This window comes from Carcharodon carcharias, chromosome 17 (assembly GCF_017639515.1).
Source record: "Carcharodon carcharias isolate sCarCar2 chromosome 17, sCarCar2.pri, whole genome shotgun sequence".
NCBI lineage: Eukaryota > Metazoa > Chordata > Chondrichthyes > Lamniformes > Lamnidae > Carcharodon > Carcharodon carcharias.
The window spans coordinates 76,606,736-76,627,362 of record NC_054483.1 but is presented as its reverse complement, the minus strand read 5'-3'; the positions used below and the strand labels follow the sequence as shown (position 1 = coordinate 76,627,362).

At 39.6% G+C, this 20,627-nt stretch overlaps 1 protein-coding gene across 9 annotated transcripts in view; it reads left to right on the top strand.

Annotated features, from left to right (window-relative positions):
• LOC121289736 (arginyl-tRNA--protein transferase 1) overlaps nt 1-20,627 on the top strand; it is a 272,072-nt gene that overhangs the window by 166,016 nt on the left and 85,429 nt on the right. The window lies entirely within an intron of this gene.

Below are 20,627 nucleotides of genomic sequence, written 5' to 3'. Positions count from 1 at the left end.
TTTATCTCAGGTTGTGACTTTTTGTTCAAGTGTCATCGTTTTCCTGGGAACTTTTCTGCTTGGCTCTGACTGACTCATTTTTAGTAAAGTGCTATAATGTACCTGTACTGCAAAATATTAGTCGGGATTTACTGTATCCTGCAAATCACAGCAAACCACGTGCCGTTAGAGACAACAAATGCAGCAAACCACAAGTTGTTAGAGGCGGCACTTGCGCAGTGCGTGGGAAAAACAGCGCGAAAGCTTTGTTTTTATGGCCTTTAAATTCAGTCTTTTATTTAGTTTGTGACCAACATACGTTTAGGCGAGAAATTTTAAATGTTAAATCACGGATGGGCGAAGATTTGGGGTTGTGAATCGCAATCAGTTGTACAAACACTTCCACTTGGTAAACAAATTCACAATAGAGGAGGTCATGAACAGCAGAAGTTGACTGTTCCAATGCCCAAGAGAATTACATGTTTCAAACTTTTCTTATTGCAACATGAGTGTCTCGTGAGTGATCACTGCTGCCATCTACTTTTTATAGCTGTAGAAGTTGGAAACTTAGATGCGCAGCTTTGTCGCAAGTTGATGCATTTAAGAGGGGACTGTTCAACCCTTCTGAAAATTCCAATGATTATCTTTCCATCAAATTTGAAGGTGAAAATTATTGCAATTTTAATTGGTTACTTTGACTGTAGGAAGTAAAGTAGATTTCAGCTATACAACTCAGTCTGTGGGGGGGGTGGGGGGCAGCAGCGGTGCCCTGTGAACAACAGACTATTTTTCTTTCTTTTGTGGAATGTGAGTGTTGTTGGCAAGACCAGCATTTGTTGTTCATCCTAACTGCCCTTGCGAAGGTGGTGATAAGCCTTCTTCTTGAACAGTGTTGTTGGGAAGGCAGTTCCAGAACTTTAACACAGCAAAAGTGAAGGAACGGCAAGATAGTTCCAAGTCAGGATGGTGTGTGGCTTGCAGGGGAACTTGACAGGCAACAATCAAAAAGAGCAGGCAGCACAAAGTTGAGATGTTACCTACATTATATTGACCAGGAGCAGAGTAATTGCACAATGCAATTCCTGTGCTTGTTTTCAGGGACTATCCAATTTAGCCCCCAGTGTATCATAAAAAAGCAAAGCTTCATTGGTGCAAGAAAAGAACTTGCAGGTGGTGGTGTTCCTATGCTTCTGCTGCCCTTATCCATCAAGGTGGTAGCGGTTTGGAAGGGGCTGTTGAACGAGCCTTGGTGAGTTGCTACAGTGCATCTTGTACATGTTACACCGTGCTGCGACTGTGCATCGGCACAGGAGCAAGTGAATGTTTAAAGTTGTGGATGGGGTGCCGATCAAGTGCGCTGCTTTGTCCTTAATGGCGTCAAGCTTTTGGAATTGCACTCACCCAGGCAAGTGGAAGGTATTCCATCACATTCCTGACTTGTGCCCTAAAAATGCTGGACAGGCTTTGAGAGTCAAGAGGTGAGTTACTTGCCACAGAATTTCCAGCCTCTGACCTGCTTTTGTAGCACAGTATTTATAGGGCTAGTCCTGTTAAGTTTCTGGTCAATGGTCACGCCTGGATGATGATGGAGGATTCAGCTATGGTAATGTCACTGAATGTCAAGGGGAAATGGCTAGATTCTCTCTTATTTGAGATGGTCATTGCCTAGCCCTTGTGTGGCACAAATGTTACTTACCGTTTATCAGACCAAGCCTGAATGTTTTCCACAGCAACTGGATTGTTCACACTAATAGAGATGAATTTTTCAAAAAGTGAGATAATGACCTGTGAAACTTGTGATCTAAGTATTCTGCTTTGGCAGTGTCAGCAATAAAGGATGCCTAACAAGTTGAGACTTGATTAATAAAGCTGATAACTCCCTTCTGATATCACTTCAGTCATTTCACAGCTAACAACATTGATATTTGTAGGGATATATTTGGAGAGAGAGGCTAAGAGAAAATTAAAAAGTACATTTTAAAAAAAGACTAAACATAATAAATTTGTTAGGGTGGTTGCAAATCCACACAATCATATTAAAAAGTTAAGTAACTTCTGAGAATGTATGATACTATAAAAACAATTCCCCAGTTTTAAGTTAGCCTTTGGAAGGAAAGTGCAGAAGGATAAAATCCAAATAAATAGTGAGAGACATTGTAAAGAAAAATGCTACCTGAATGAAAATCAATAAAAGCCAAATTAGTAAATGTAGCATTGGCACCTGAGGGGCCCTTGCTTAATGATCTGGAGGATTATTGTAGTGAGTGCAGGCTTTATTTCGACTTCATAAAGTTTGTTCCAATGCAATAGGAAAATCGCAGGCACTCAGACTTCTGGTATTGTGGGCCTGAGGTACGGTAGACTTAATCACTTTATTGCTAATCTAATTTTCACATTAACACGATTCCTTTTAGAGCTGAACAACTGGTACACAATGGTACAGTATTTCAGAAGTCCCTGCTATATTACTTTAGTTCCTGAAAACAAGTATTTCTTTAGGCAGGTGTTCTAGTTGCAATCATGATCCAGACTAAAATTTTGGCCAATGTAAATGAAATAATTACAGCCAGTGTACTTAGTATGACTTTCAGTAATAAGACATAGCCAAATGTCAGCTGTCTGAAACATTAAACAGAGTCATGGCAGCAGATTCTAGACAAAGATTTATTTAGCTTAGATAAATACAAAGAATCACTAAAGATTTAACTAAATTTGAGATACTAAAAGGTAGACATGTCTGGTTTACAGATAACAAATAAAGGGTGAGTTATTTATATTTCCACTGAGTGGAAAATCGGATCATCTGACATGTAGTATATTGTACTTTAAGTTCACTTAAAGAAGCAATTTTTTTTTTTAAAACACCCCATCCAAATTCTTAAACCATTGACATAAAATAACTACATGATTAGATATCCTGTCTTATTTTCTTCTCCCTCGCCACCGCTATTTTTTCTTCATTCTCTTGATGGTAGCAAATGCCAACAATTCTACAATATATTGTCCAAATGGATATTCCATATGCGTGAGCCCAGATATTGCATGCTGCCAGGCTAAATGACCATGGCCACAACCAAACATGACCCTGCCCTCACCCAATATTGATAAAGCGCATGTTCCTGTAGGGAACAATAGACAGTGATCAAAAATGCGATTGCCCTCAATTAGCCCATGATGTAGCAAATTCCAGCTTGTAACCAGTATCTGCGTAGAGATATTTCTCCTGAATTCTTTATTGGATTTATGATTAACCATCTTACATTCAAGATCCCTAGTTTTGGACCCCCACAACAACAACTGCAAACATCTTCCCGATATCTACCCTATCAAATCTATTCATAATTTAAGGATTTCTGTTAGGTCACTCCTCAGCCTTCTCTTTTAGAGAAAAGAGCTCCACCATGTTAAGCCTCTTCCTCATCATTAGAACTGTTCAGTTCTGTTATTGTCCTTATAAACCTTTTTTTGCACCTTCTCCAGTGCGTGCATTATCCTTTTTGAAATACAGAGACCTGAGCAGCTCATAGCACTCCATGGGCAGAATTTTGCCCTTGATGGGCTGGCAGGTGGGCCCCACCGGCTCGGCGATGGGCAGGCAGCCGATCACTGCTGCCGAAACGGGCTCCGCCGCCATTTTACGTGGGCGGGCCAATTAAGGCCCGCCCAGCGGGCTGCCCAACAGGAAGCGCTATGCGCTTCCTGTGCAGGAGGGGGTGGGATTCCCCAAATGTCAAAGTGCGCTTTTGCACATGCACGCAAAAGAGCATGCATCTCCCTGAGACTAAGTGCTGTCTCAGGCAGGTCACTGACAGCGTTTTAAATATCAAAAATAGAAAAATCAAAAAATTATTAACATGTCCCCCTCATGTGACAATGTCACACAAGATGGGACATGTTAATAAATATGACTAAAACTTTATTAAATTTTTTAAAAAACAGACATGAAACCTCATCCTGCCATTGGATGAGGTTTCATGCTTTTTCAGAAGCCGGCTGGGGCTCCTGGCCTGCCCACCAACCTTAAGGTTGGACAAGCAGGGCTTTTAATTGTTTTAATTACTCTGTCAATGAACTCAATTGTAATTTTCGCGTTGGCGAGCGGGCTCTGCCCCCAACTCACCGACAGAAAAATTCAGGCCCAGGTGTGGCTCAATACAAAGACCAAGGTTCAATACAAAGTTAACATAACTTCTCTGCTTTTCAATTCTGTCCTCCTAGAAATGGACCCCAATGACTTGCTTGCATTCTTTATGACATTGTTAACTTGCATTGTCACTTTAATTATTTGTGAATGTGTGTCACTCTTTATAAGGAGGATGTGGCCTCATTATTCTATTCCTCCTACTTATATGTACCACCTCACATTATTACTTTAAAACTATTTATGTTGGCGTTTTTGATCAAAAATTTCATGTAAACATTTTCACATCACCCTTAGTTGAAGCATTTGGATGATTAGAAATACCTTTTTGGAAAAATAGTCACCAGCAATTTTTCCTCAGTTTTTCTAAATTTCAGAATGAGGTTTTAAATAAAATTCAAAATATTTTTAAAATTAATCACTTTGATTTCCTTTCTAAGTTAGAGATAACAGTGATGATGTGGAATTTTAACTGAAAAACTCATTCTACCATTTCTTTTCAAATAATCTGAATTAACCCAAAAATCCTTTGTACTATGTGGAGATATACCATTTGCACCTGTAGCTCTGGTATCAACTCTAAATCTAGGTTTTAAGATACTGGAAGATGTGAATTAAATTACAAAACACATGAAAGACACATGGATTTAGTGAAATTATGATCTTGTTCCTATTGCTTTTACTCTATGCATGACCTAATTTCAGTTAAAAATAATTAATATCAACCAATAAGTTGAAGAAATTTGTAATGACTTTAATTATCAAAAAAGATTTGAATTCCAGTTAATTACTACAAGAATGTCAAAAATTTGAATGAGAAATTTACATTTGTCTCCCATGGTCTTGATCACTCCTCCTACCAATTCCTTATATAGCTAACTGCCCACATCCACTCTGGGGAAAACTCTTCCACATAGATCAGTTACTGATATATTTTCAAACTTTTAACCACTTAGTCTTTGGCCCACCATTCGTCACAATATCTCTACAGCTCTTGCTTGATGACTCCCATCTCATTTCAACTTCCTTAAATTTATAACATACTGCAGAAAACATTGTGATTAAAAATAAGTATTTTATCAGGTTTTTTTTAGTTTTGCAAGACTTCATTCGCTCATGGGATGTGGGTGTGGCTGGCTAGGCCAGCGTTTATTGCCCTTGAGAAAGTGGTGGTGAGCCGCCACCTTTGATTGCTGCAGCCCATGCAGCAATGATATAAATGGTTTCAATAAATTTTCAGTGGGGAATAATTTAAGCTGGCAGCTCCAAATTTTTCAGCAATTTGGTTCTACTTTTTTGTTTTGTTAATTTTTCTCACTATTGATCCTTTTGTGGAACTTTTGTACTGACTAGTACTTCCTTATCGGTGGGAAATATTGAGCTGCGCCATTTATTTCACTTGTGCTCACTGCTTAAGACCACTCGCATAGGTGAGCATTTTACTCCCTACAAATTGAAATGTCTGCTTATACAACATGTAATAAAATAGTGTTGTCTTACATTGAGCAAAACCCATTTGTTGTATGTTTGCTAACTGCAAATAGCACAAGTCTTCTTGTGCCGTGGGTTTTTGATAACAGAAGAATAGACAGACAGTTAACATTGAGTTTATTAAAGGAGGTTTGAATATTATACCGCAAAGTTCAACTCAATTCACAAAATAACTTAAGATGCATCGCTATATATGCTGTATTAATAAGATGAGCCTGTAGCAGAGAATATATTTTTGAAGAGGTTTTGTCTGCTGCAGGGAGCCTTGACCTGTTCAACTCCATATTGATGGAATGCGAAGAATGAGCAAGTGTAGATTCCATTAGTTAAAACACTGCCCTTTTGATCTCAGAAGACCCAGGGAAATTCACAGGTAGAAATTAAACACAATTCAATGCTAATGTATTTGTTTATTTATTCTTTCATGGAATGCAGGAATTGCTGGCAAAGCCAGCATTTGTTGCCCATTCCTAAATGCGCTTAAATTGAGTGGCTTGCCAGGCCTTTACAGAGGGCAGTTAAGAGTCAACCACATTGCTGCGGATCTGGAGTCATATGTAGGCCAGACCTGGTAAGAATGTCGGATTTCCTTCCCTAAAGAGCATTAGTGAACTAGATGGAGTTTTTTTTTATGACAATCAATAGTTTCATGGTCACTATTACTGAGACTAGCTTTCAATTCCAGGCTTTATTAATTGAATTTAAATGCCACCAGCTGCTGTGGTGAGATTTGAACCTGTCCGCTGAGGCCTAGGCATCTGGATTGCTCGTCCAGTGCTGTCACTACTATGTTACCATCTCCCCGAGATGGTTGTGATGGATACTTGTATCTTGTAATCAATGCTGGAAACATCATTCTAGGCACATTTACCTTTATTGATTATCAGGACAAAATAAATAGCCTATAATCTGAAATTCATTGCACAACATCTTATTGGAGTACCGTGCCTATACCGTTTCAATTTGAAGATGTTAGCATATAAAAAGATCTTGTTCCTTCAAAGATAGTGTGGCTGCATTCCAATGAGACATGAATACATATTCCGTTTGCAATGAGACAAGTTAATGAAGTCTTCGCAAAGTTTGTCAAAGACCCTGAAGTTTTAAAAAACGAGTTATCTAACACTAGATAGAGTTGAATTCTAGTCTGTAAAAACGTTTGTCTCCTATAGTTACTTATGATGGATACATTCAATACTTAAACAAAATCCCGATTTCATGATGTTTGATAAATTATAAAATGCTGAACGGAAATGTGTGCTATCCAAGTATTTTTATTAAATTATATACATACATCTAATAAAGTCACTTGGAAAAGATGAGCCAAAATCCAAGAGCATTTTAATGCAATATAACATGGGTTATTCAGCTAAAATGTCAATGTCCACAGCTTGATAATGCCTCAAGGTATAATTGCAATTGTTCTCCATTCTTAAAATCAGTTGGATGATGATTGCTTTTAACTGATCCTCAGGATGATTAGAGGTTAGACTGACTTTTATAAACTCCTCAGATCAATTATAAGGTATTTTCTGTACCATTTCAAGCCAATGAGAGGCTCATTGGACATAACAAATGCTCAGGTCCATTAGAAGTCAGACTGACTTTCTTTTGTATACAAATCTGCATGCGTGCTATCTGAATTGTGAAAACAGTTGCATGTTGGGGGTTTCTGCTGATCTGTATTTATCCAGATCCTGTAGTGTCATTCACAGTGAGTTAAAGTTTATGCCAATTCGGGAAGGGTGCTATTGTGGAAAATTTGAACATTTATTTGGTTGATTTGGCTTCCTATAGAATGTATAAATGATAACTTTAACCAATACAGCTAGAACCTTGCATAAGGAATAATTGATTTACAGTTCTTGTGTTTTACTTACCAGCTTTGGTTAGCTAAATTACATTTGCAAAAAGAAATGTTTCTATTCCTTGTAAATCTAAGTATGAACAAGTCTCAGATGTTTTACATTGGCATTGACCCTTGGCAATGGACTATTAAGGCATTTTTAACTCAAAATAACATTGTATAGGTGGTAGGTATAATCATTTTCTTATGATTGTATTGTTATTGTTTTAGCATAGACCATATTTTGATTTCTAAGCGCTCAGCTTAGTGGAGAAAATACTATGTTGGCTAAAAAGGACTTTCAGGCAATTTTTGTAGCCCTTTAGTTCGTTATTTTGTGTATTTTGCTGACTCCCAGGTTTTCCTACATGGTGACTGTACTTCAGAGGTAAAGTGCTTTCTGATGTCTTGGGTCATATATATATATAAATGCATGTTCATTCTCTCTTTCCTATATTCTTTCTTATTTTGAGCCTGCAGAAATGACAAGTAAAATAGATGGAAATATTTTGAAAAAGTTATTAGAATGATTTTGCTCTGGTTATTGATAGACTTTGGATTCATGACTCGTTCTTGTTAAAAATTCTTAGTTGTTCTGAATTGGTTACATTTGTTGCAGGATACCTTACAAAGATCTTCATTTGTTCATGTTTTGTGAATGGAAAACCAGGCCAAAGAATATATGTGTGTGCACAATATTAATTTAAATTTACTTTCTATCAATAATTTTTATGTTTAAAAGAAGGAATGTGCCAAAACGACGCTTTCAGAGTTGGAAGATCATTGGATTTTACTTTATATTGTAAATTATCATTATGTATGTTAAGCCTTAATGATTTGGCCATTGTGGTTAACAGGAAAATTGGTGCACTGTCGACTATTAAGAAATCCTGCTTGTTTTTGAATTGCAATGTAGTGAATTCCCACTGAAACCAGCAGGTGTTTTACGATTGCAGAGTAATTTGACTGCTGCTACCACAAGAGTTGCCAACAAGATTAATTCATCACAGCTATACAATTATTGCAATGACACAACTTGGCAATTTGTGAATGGTGAAGAGGATATTGATAAAACTTTAAGAGGACCTAGTCAGGCTGGTGGAATGGGTAGACACATGGCAAATGAAACTTAGTGCAGAGAAGCGTGAAGTGATTAATTTTGGTATGAAGAACGAAGAGAGGTAATATAAAATAATGATTACAATTCTAAAGGGAGTGCAGAAACAAAAAGACTTGGGTGTATAGGTACACAAATCGTTGAAGGTGGCAGGGCAGGTTGAGAAAGTGGTTAAAAAGGTATACGCTATCCTGCATTTTCATAAATAGAGGCATAGTGTTCAAAAGCAAGGAAGTTATGTTGAGCCTTTGTAAACTGCCAGTTCAGCCTCAGCAGGTGCTGAAAATCATGAGCGGTCTAGACAGAGTAGATAGGGAGAAACAGTTCCCATTGACTGAAGGGTCAAGAACCACAGGGCCCAAATAAATTAAATGGCAAAAGAACCAACTGTGTCATGAGGGAAATCTTTTTTATGCAGCTAAGTGAGTTGGATCCAGGATGGACTGCTTGAGAGTGTGGTGGAGGTAGATTAGAGCTGAAAGTATCCTTGAACTGTTTTGTCTAAGGCATCTACACAAAAGCAACAATCTGTGCCCAAAAGACTGTTAGCTTTCTGAGAATAATACAACCAAAAGAGCAGTTTCTGCTGACATCAAACATCAAACCAAACATAACGGTCTCTTTTATTTTAACAAGGTGATTTCTCAGACTAGTGCTTTAAAATGAGTGAGGTCTAATATGGTGAAATGTCATCTATAAAAAAAAAACAATGTCTCAATTTACTTTTCAGACAATATAGCTAATTAGAATGACACTTTGATTACAACGAAATTACTTCGCAGTGGAAATATCAGTATTTTCCATTGTTTAGCTGATGTATGCAACTTTCTGTAGATCAGTAAAAGCTTCTAATTATGAAGTGCTGATTACTTTTTTTTCATTAAAGGCATTTGCTTCAATATTAGGAATTATCTGTCTTTGGAACAGGCATACCTAAATATGAGGTGTCAACCTGGTGAAGCTATAATACAGGACTACTTGCGTGTCAAACAGCATAAGCAGTAAGTGATAGACAGAGCTAAGTGATCCCACAAGCAACGGATCAAATCTAAGCTCTACAGTCCTGCCGCATCCAGTCGTGAATGGTGGTGGACAATTAAACAACTCACTGGAGGAAGAGGCTCCACAAATATCCCTATCCTCAATGTTGGGGGAGCCCAGCATGTCAGTGCAAAAGATAAGGCTGAAGCATTTGCTACAATTTCCAGCAGAAGTGCCAAGTGGATGATCCATCTCGGCCTCCTCCGGAGGTCCCCAGCATCACAAATGCCATTCTTCAGCCAACTCAATTCACTCCATGTGATAATAAGAAATGATAAAGGCACTGGATAGTGCAAAAGCTATGGCCCTGACAACATTCCAGCAATGGTATTGAAGACCTGTGATCCAGAACTTGCCATGCCCTTAGTCAAGCTGTTCCAGTACAGCCACAACACAAGCATTTACCCAGCTATGTGGGAAAATTGCCCAGGAATGTCCTGCACACAAAAAGCAGAACAAATTCAACCCAGCCCATTACCACCCCATCAGTCTACTTTTAATCATCAGTAAAGTTATGGAAGGGGTCACCAACAGTGCCATCAAGTGGCACTTGCTTAGCAATAACCTGCTCACAGACACCCAGTTTGGGTTCTACCAGGACCACTCAGCTCCTGACCTCATTACAGCCAAACATAGACAAAAGAGCTGAACCCTCGAGGTGAGAGTGACTGCCCTTGACATCAAGGCCACATTTGACAGAGTGTGGCATCAAGGAGCCCTAACAAAACTGGAGTCAATGGGAATCAGTTGGAAAACTCTCCACTGGTTGAAGTCATACCTAGCACAAAGGAAGATGGTTGTGGCTGTTGGAGATAAGTCATCTCAGCTCTAGGACATCACTGTGAGAGTTCCTCAGGGTATTGGCCTTGGCCCAACCTTCAGCTGCTTCATCAATGACCTTCCTTCCATCATAAGGTCAGAAGTGGGAATGTTCGCTGATGATTGCACAATGTTCAGCACTATTTGCAACTCCTTAAATACTGAAGCAATCTATACCCAAAATGCAGCAAGACCTGGACAATATCCAGGCTTGGACTGACAAATGGCAAGTAACATTCATGCCACACAAGTGCCAGGCAATGACCATCTCCAACAAGAGAGAATCTAACCATCACCCCTTGACATTCAATGGCATTACCATCACTGAATTCCCCACTATCAACATCCTGAGGGTTACCATTGACCAGAAACGGAACTGGACTAGCTATATAAATACTGTGGCTACAAGAGCAGGTCAAAGGCTGTGAATCCAGCAATGAGTAACTCACCTTCTGACTCCCCCAAAGCCTGTCCACCATCTACAAGGCACAAGTCAGGAGTGTGATAGAATGCTCTCCACTTACCTGGATGAATGCAACTCCCACAACACTCAAGAAGCTTGACACTGCCCAGGACAAATCGGCCTGCTTGATTAACACTACATCCACAAACACTCACTCCCTCCACCACAGACAAACAGTAGCAGCAGTGTGTGCCATCTACAAAATGCACTGCAGGAATTCACCAAGGCCCCTTAGATAGCACCTTCCAAACCCACAACCACTATCATCTAGAAGGACAAGGGCAGTAGATAGATGGGAACACCACCACCTGTAAGTTCCCCTCTAAGTCACTCAACATCCTGACTTGGAAATATATCGCCGTTCCTTTCCTGTTGCTGGGTCAAAATTCTGGAACTCCCTTCCTAACAGCACTGTGGGTGTACCTACACCACATGGACTGCAGCGGCTCAAGAAGACAGCTCAGCACCTTCTCAAGGACAACTAGGGTTGGGAAATAAATACTGGCCTAGCCAGTGATGCCCACATCCCCTGAATGAATACAAAAAAACTCAGGGCAGGCAGCATCTTTAGAGGGAGAAAGAGTTGAAGTTTCAAATCAATGACCTTTCCTTAAATCTGGAAAATCTTCGAGTTGAATAGTTTTTTCGAGGTAAGTGAGCTGACCTCACAGCTTGAGTTTGTTTCATGAAACAGAGAATAAGATAATCACTAATGTTAAATCAACTGACTTCTGAGATATTTAGAATTCTTTGCAGTGACACTATGGAATAAGTCTAAAATTAAGTATCTTGAAAGTCAGCGAGAGTTGGTCTTCACTTGTCACATTTCGTTAATAAATTTTAATGCAGATGTCAAATAACAGATACAGTTGATCAGTAAGGGGTGTGCGAGGAGACTGGCAACTATGCCAGAAAGAGGAGGAAACTGAGTCGGTAGTGAATTAGGTTCATGTGCTAAGTCCTTTTTTGATTTTAACTAGAGATTAAGAATCAAGATCTGACATAGCGTTAACTTTCAAGTAAGTTAGGTTAGCTTATTTAACCGAGAACTGAAAGGAGTGGCAGTTATCTGTCAATCATCTGAAAGCAGTTGGTTCAAGTGGTGTTAATTAATGTAGTAGGAAGCTAAACTAACTAGTGACTCATTAGTGGGTCTATAAAAGAGACAGGCTTTTCAAACCACATGGCCAGTTAGGGGCGCGTGAGGAGGCAGGCTGCTACACCAGAGTGGAGAATGAGACAGAGTGAATAGAGAATTAGGTTCAGGTGGGCATTTGGTGCATGGGGAAAAGAAGTGTGGCATTCATAGGAATTATTCCAAGTTAATTAAATGCGTAATTAAATTAACTACATAACATAAGTAACAATGGCAGGACAGGTGTTATGATGCAGTTGTGGAATGTGGGTGCTTTTGGACGCCAAGGCGACTCATGACAACATGTCTGCAGAAAGTGTAAACAGCTAGAGGAATTCTAGTCAGTATTATTGATCTGGAAGCCGAACTGCAGACACCGTGCAACTTAAGGGAGAGGGAGAAATATCTGGACACTTTGTTCCAGACAACAGTTACATCTCTTAGAATAGGGTTGTCTGTTTTGATCAGCAGTGAGGGACAGGAGGATGTGACCATCAGTGAGGCAGGTAATGGGACCAAACGGACAGTAGTGGAGGAGCCTCAGACTTTTGAATTGTCAAACAGGTTTGAGGTGCTTGCAGCCTGTGTGGATGAAAGTGAGGCCTGCAATGTGGGTGAGCAGGCTGGCCATGGCACCATGGTACAGGGAACTGTTCAAGTGGGGTGGCAAACAGGAATGTAGTGATAGTAGGGAACAGTATAGTGAGGGGGATTGACACTGTTCTCTGCAGCAAAGAGCAAGAGTGTGGAAGGCTGTGTTATCTTCCTGGTGCCATGATTTGGGACATCAGCTTAGTGCTGGAGAGGAACTTGCAGTGGGAGAGGGAGGATCCAGTCGTCATGGTCCATGTAGGTACCAGTGACATAGGCAGGACAAAGGAGGAGGTTCTGCGTAGTCAGTATGAGACGCTAGGTACCAAATTAAGAAGCAGAACCTCAAAGGTAATAATCTCTGGATTATTACCTGAGCCATGTGAAAATTGGCATAGGGCAAATAAGACTAGAGAGATGAATGTGTGGCTCCAGAACTGGTGTGGGAGAAGTGAGTCCTGGTTCGTGGGTCACTGGCACCAGTACCTGGGAAAGTGGAGCCGTACCTTCTACAGCTGAACCATGCTGGTACGTGTGTTCTTGCGAATCATATAGGTAGGGAAGTATAAAGGGCTTTAACTAAACGGGGTTAGGGTCGGTTGGGGGGGCGGGGGGGTATGTTGGTGGAGCGGTGAGGGATCAAGCTTGGGTAGAAGTGGCAAATCAAAGGGTAAATTTTAAGCAGGAGACCATAATAGTAATGTGGGAAATGAGGGTCAAAGAATAGCAGGAAGGAACAGGGGATAAAACCTAAGCATACACCAGTAGTCAAGACTGGATGTTACAAGGATAACAAAATGACAAAGCTAAAGGCTCTGTATCTGAATGCGCATAGCATTCATAACAAAGTAAATTGACAGCGCACATTGAAGTAAATAAGTATAATCTGATAGCCATTACAGTGATGTGACTGCAGAATGACAAGGATTGTGTCCTGAATATTGAGGGAATATGACATCCAAGAAGAATAGGAAACCAGGTATAAGTGGTGGGATAGCTGTTGATAAAGGATGTGCAATAATTAGAGATGACCTTGGCTCAGGAAATCAGGATGTAGAATTGGTTTGGGTGGAGATGAAGAACAACAGGGGAAAGAAGTCACTAGTGGGAGTGGGTCTGCAGGCCCTCTAACAGTAACCACAATGTAGGACAAAGGGTACAAGAAGAAATATTGGGTGCTTGTGATAAAGTGACATCAATAATCATGGGTGATCTTAATCTACATATAAACTGGAAAAATCAGTCTGGCAATGGTAGCCTGGATGAGGAGTTCATAGAATGCTTTCAAGAGTTTTTTTTTAGAGCAGCAAGTTCTGGAACCAACCAGAGCACAAGTTATATTAGACTTGGTATTGTGTAATGTGACAGGATTAATTAATGACCTCAGAGTGAAGGTACCCCTAGGTAGCAGTGACCACAATATGACTGAATTTTAAATCCAGTTTGAAAGGGAGAAGAATGGGTCTAAGGCCAGTATTGTAAACTTAAATAGTCAACTATGTGGGTACGAAAGCTGAGCTAGCTGAAGTGAACAAGAATCTAGGTTAGAGGATAGATTAATAGAGAAACAGTGGCAGACATTTAAGGGGATATTTCAGAATACTCTAAGTATATTCCTACTATAAAGAAAAATGCTAAGGGGAGGACCCACCATTCGTGGTTAACTAAAAATGTTAAGAAAAGCATCTAACTTAAGGAAAAAGCATGCAACTGCGCAAAGATGAGTGGCAGGTCTGATGATTGGTCAGAATATAAAGAATGGCAGAGAATGACTAAAAGGTTAATCAGGAGAAATAAATTAGAGTATGAGAGGAAGCTAGCTAGAAATGTAAATATAGACAGCAAGAGTTTCTACAGGCATTTAAAAAGGAAAAAAGTAAATTGAGTGTTGGCCCTCTATAGAGTGACAATGTGTAGTTAATAGTAGATAAGAAGGAAATGGCAGATGAAATGAACAGATATTTTGCTTCACTCTTCACGATAGAAGATATAAAAACATTCCAGTAATAGCTGTAAATCAGGAGGTGGAAGGGAGAGGAGAACATGGTGAAATTACAATCACAAGGGAAGCAGTACTGAGCAAACTGATGGAGCTGCAGGCTGACAAGTTTGTGGGTCCTGATGGACTTCATCCTCGGGTCTTTAAAGAGGTGGCTAATGAGGTAGTGGATGCGTTGTTAATTTTCCAAAATTCGCTAGATTCTGGAGAGGTTCCATCAGACTGGAAGCAGCAAATATAACCGCTCTATTTGAGAAGGGATGGAGGCAGTCAACAGGCCAGTTGGCTTGATGTCTGTTGTGGGGAAGGTTTTAGAATCGATCACTGAGGAGATTATAGCTGGGAAGTTAAAGAAACTCAAGGTAATCGGGAAGAGCCAGCATGGTTTTGTGAAAGGGAAGTCAAGTTTAACCAATTTATTGGAGTTCTTCGAAGGAGTAACATGCTCTGTGGATAAAGGGGAGCCAGTAGATGTGCTGAACTTGGATTTCCAGAGGCATTTGATAAGGTACCACATCAAGGGTTATTGCGGAAAATAAAAAAAAAAATCATGGTGTAGGGAATAACATATTAGCATGGATAGAAGATTGGCTGGCAGAAAACAGAGTACGCATAAAAGGGTGTTTTTCTGATTAGCAAGATGTGACGAGTGGAATCCCACAGGGGTCCGTGCTGGGGCCTCAACTTTTTACAATTTATATCAATGACCTAGATGAGGGCAGTGAAGGCATGATAGCCAAATTTGCAGATGGCACAAAGATAGATAGAAAAGTATGTTGTGAAGAGTACATAAGGAGGTTGTAGATGATAGAGATAGGTTCAGTGAGTGGGCAAAAATCTGGCAAATGGAGCATAATGTAGCAAAATGTGAAGTTGTTCGCTTTGGCAGGAATAATAAAAAAAGCAGAGTATTACTTAAACGGAGAATGGCTGCAGAATTCTGAGGTGCAAAGGGATCAAGATGTTCTACTGCATGTGTCACAAAAAGTTATTAATTAAGACTGATGGAATGCTATCCTTTATTACGTGAAGAATTGAACATAAAAGTAAGGATATTATGCTTCAATTATACAGGGCATTGGTGAGACCACATCTCAAATATTGTGTGTAGTTTTGGTCTCCTTATTTAAGGAAGGATGTAACTGCGTTGGAGGTAGTTCAGAGGAGGTTTACTAGATTGTACCTGGAATGAGCGGGTTTTATGAAGAAAGGTTAAACAGACTGTGCGTGTTTCCACGAGAGTTTAGAAGAGTGAGGGGTGACTTGATTGAAGTATATAAGATCCTGAACGGTATTGACAAGGTGGAAGTGAAAAGGATGTTTCCTCTTGTGGGTGAGTCCAGAACTAGGGAGCACTGTTTTAAAATTCAGGGTTGCCCTTTTAGGACAGAGATGAGGAGAATTTTTTTGTCTTAAGGGTTGTGCAACTTTGGAACTCTCTGCCTCTCAGGGCTGTGGAGGCAGGGCCATTGAATATTTTTAAGGCAATGATAGATTTTTGTTAGGCAAGGGAATCAAAGGTTATCAGGGACAGATGGGAATGTGGAATTCAAAACACAAACAGATCAACCGTGATCTTGGTGAATGGCGGAGCAGGCTCGAGGGGACTTATGCCACCTTCTGTACATATTTCATATGTTCGTATGTGTATTAGTGAAGTATTCTAGCAAGTATGTGATTAATTTAAATTCATCCTGTGTAAGATAATGAGAAACAGAAGTGTTGCACACTAGCTTTAATGTTAGCATTCTAAATGCAACAAGACAAAAAATAGATCATTGACAAACAGTAAGAAGATATTTATATTATAGGAATGCCAAGTTAGATCAAGGGAGGAGGTCGCATAGTGGTATTGTCACTAGACTAGTATGCCAGAGACCCAGAGTAATGCTCCGGGGACCCAGGCTCGAATTCCACCACAGTAGATGTGAAATTTGAATGAAAAAAATTTGGTATTAAAAGTCTGATGATGACCATGAAATTGTTGATTATTGTAAAAACCTATCTAGTTCACTAATGTCCTTGAGGGAAGGAAATCTGCCATCCTTACCTGGTCTGGCCTACATGTGACTCCAGACTCCAAATGTGGTTGACTCTTTAAAATGCCCTCTGAATGAGGGCAGTTAAGGATGGAAATAAACGCTGGCCAAGCCAACGACACCCTATGAACGAATATTTTTTTTAAATCATTCTTAGAGGTATGGTTACTGCAAAAAAAACTATCAATTTACCATATTTATGATAAATTCAAAAGAATAGTTCCTGTTTCCTACCTTATTGCTAGGTTGCACTTTTTGTCCTTCTGGGCAGTAGAAGTCAAGGATTTGGGGGTTGCTATTGAAGAAACCTTGCTGTGGTGCATCTTGTAGCCGTGTTGTGCCAGGAGTGAATGTTTACGGTGGTGAATGGGGTGCCATTCAAGCAGGCTGCTTAGTCCTGGGTGGTCTGAAGTTTCTTGCATGTTGGCAAGTGGAGTATATTCCATCAACCTTTTAACATGTGCCAAGGTCTGTTGTTAAATTGCAGTCAGATTCAGAGGTGAGTTACTTACTGCAGAATACCCAGTTTCTGACCTGTTCTTGTAGCTACAGTATTTATTTAGCTGGTCCAGAAAGTTTCTGGTCAGTGGTGAACTCCAGTTTGTTAATGGTGTGACTGTGTTGATTTATTAGAAAAATGGCGATTGATGTTGATGAAAAGTTACATAGGAATGTACAGGACTGTTATAGATCTCTGATTACTCTCATGTTCCTCCCACAAAGCGTCATCACCTTTCTTATTTCCCTCACAAGGCCTCATCATCTTCCATTTGTTTACTTAACGATTCAAATTCCTCATGTTTGCTCCTCTTGCTTGCTGTTATTTGCTGCACTCCTGCTGTGTTTTTATTTTCAGTTTTGTTTGTTTTTCCCCTTTCAAATCATTTATATACGATGTAAACAATAATAATACTCTGCTAATCATTTTCTTACGTTCTGATGTAGCTTTTAATAGAGCTCCCTTTTGCTTCCTCTGAGCCAATTTTTGGTTCACTCCAGAAGTCTGCGTCTTAACAGCAAATTTAGTGCCTTCAACCATTGGGCCAGTAGCATATATGACACTGTCACAAAGTTTGCCAAAGTATAAATACATAGTCCCTACTAATTACCCCTTATCCAATTTTTGTTTCCTCAGCGTTCGAGGAAATTTAATAGACATGAAGTCAATGCTGAGTCTCACTGATCAATTATTCTTTGTGCTTTATTTGTCCCTCTATCAAATTCTCCTTTTCCAATTCCTGGTAAAGAATGCCCAATTAAATTGCATATGATTTAGCATGATTTTCTCCATCAATACAGGCAATTGGTGTAATTTACTGTTTATTTTTCTGAACTGTAACAGTGATGTTAAAACAGTATAACATTTGTATATTTTCGTAATGTGTGCAAAACTTTAGAAAAATTTGAAATGAACCCAATAATCAGCCTTAACCAAAATCTGAAATAAAGGGAGAAAATGCTGCAACTATTCAGCAGGTCTGGCAGTTTCTGTGGAGAGAGAAAAGATGAGTTAACACTTCACCAGGATTGATGAAAGACCACAGCCTGAAGTGCTGGCCTGGATCTTCCAATGGCACCAGCACATCCGTGGTATTTACCTGAGAAGTTTAAACTTCTGATGGGTAGAATTACACAGTGAGCCCCTACAAGAATGTCCCCAACATTGACCATAGAGTCAGAGACTTGGGCTAAATGCACTATACTCATCTAGATATTTATCCCATCCTTCTCCCACTGTTAATCTCAGGTGTGGGCACTGCAAAGCTTAACCTGCTCCCTCCTCTCAGCCACCCGCGACAATGCTCATGCCCACACCTCTCTCAGTAATAACCTTCATCTCGCACCTCCTACAATGCTTACCCTCCCATGCCTACCAACCGCCCCCACAAACTCAAACAGCAATTAAAAGTCTTAAACATTAGAAATAGTTTAAAAAAAACAACCTTAGAAACTTAAAAAAGCTTGCCATAACACTGCAAGCATGCTGATCTTAAAAGAGGTTACTTGAGCTGGTGACATCAAAAGGGGGCATGGCCTTGCCACTGCTTCTCCTTGCCAGTGCTCCATGTGATTTCTGCTTGATGGCTTGCTTGGCAGTCTAGGACAGGAATGCCCTGCTGGGATGGTGAGGAAAGTTAAGACCGTACTTTTAATCACATTCCGTACTGACCACTGCTGCTAACCAGAAGATTTTGAATGTTAACTTTGTTTCTCTCTCCACAGATACTGCCAGACCTGCTGAGTATTTCCAGTATTTTCTGTTGTTATTTCACAATATAATCAGCCTGCCACCTATACAACAAAACTGCTGTCAGTGTTTTCATTAGCTTGGAATTATGTCAGAGAAGCTGAGGGTTTTGATACAGTGAATAAGGAAAAAACATTCCTTTGTTTGGGGTGTCAGTGATGCTGGATCATCGATTTGAAATTGTCAGCAAGAGCTTGAGAGCAATTATGAGAATAGAACATTAGCAGCAGTGGGTCATTGGGACGTGAAAATCTTTGCAACAGGATTGGTTGGAAGCAGAGGACTTTACATCTCTTTTTAAAAATTGTGTAACGATTTGAAGCAGAGGAAGATGCAGGGCTATGCAGAGAGTGTGGGGCATTGGGATTAATTTTGGCTTGCTGTACCAAAGACCTGCCTGACACAAATGTGGATCTTCTATGCTATAACCGTCTGTGAGTTCTGTGCAAGCCCTCTGCTCTGGTGGTTTCACACTTCAATGTTTAGGAAAATCACATTGGGCCCAGCTCCCAAAATTGCCACTTTTCTATTGCTACATACCCACAATTGTTTTGCAGTGATGTGAAAGTTGTATTATGATGAGGAAAGAGAAATTTCAGACTGTGAAGCTGAAAGGTAGATGAAAGGATGCACTATGTACAGGAATGTACATACATGCATTTACCTGAGATCTCAACAATAAGGCAGGAGGGTGTTGAACCAAAAATCACAATGGACCTCTAAAAACGACTTAATGGAAATTAAGCGTAATTTTTGGGAACTTGTTGCCTGAGGCTTTTTTTGTGACAGCAGTTTACAGATACAAGTCAAATTGCAGACCCACAGGACCTGGAAAACCTTCACTCTGTTACTGTTTGTAGGATTCTATTTTGTAGTTTCTGCTGTGTTCTGAGATTTTAACAATTTGTTTGGCCATTGCTCATGGAATGGTGCCCACATGGATTTGTAGACAGAGTGTCTCCATCTCCACAGGTTAGTTTTCATTGCCCTCTATATAGACATGTCTGGATTACATATTCACTCTCACCTCTACACATTTTCTAAACATTTATCGCTTTTGAAAGATGAGTAAGCGGCAGTTTTCATACAGACAGTGTCTCCATATTAAAATATTATTCTAACTAAAGCTTTTCAAACAAGCTCAAGTCCTTTAAACATCTTTAATAAAGTATGTAAATTAAACCAGTGTTTATATGGTTCAATATTAAAAACATTTCTGAACAGTTGATTATGAATAGCTTCTGGTTAAGATCTATCCATAACATTTTCACAAGACTACTCTAGAAAGACTTATTCTCTATGTACTGTGCAATCAGTTGGCATTCTTTTCCAATAGTTTTTATTGAAATAAGAAGAAACAGAGATTACATTCTGTAAAAATGGTGCCCTTGTTCTGACCTGCTAGCCTTCAGAATCTAAGGATTATTTGCAATTTTAGAAATAAGCACATACTGGTTATAAGACTTCCATTGAAATTTTAGTAAAATGTTCAAGTACAATATTAACTGCATAATTCCTGAAATCACTTTGGATTTCTGCTTGCTGAAAGAAGATGCACGTATTGATGTATTTATTGTGAATTAGTGATTGGTGCAGGAAATATGAATGGGATTGTCCCTGTGCCTCCAATCCCTCCCCACCCCTCCACCATCTCTGCACAAAATCTAGGGTAACTACAGATGACAAAGTCAGGTTATCAAAAATTATCCATCCAGAGA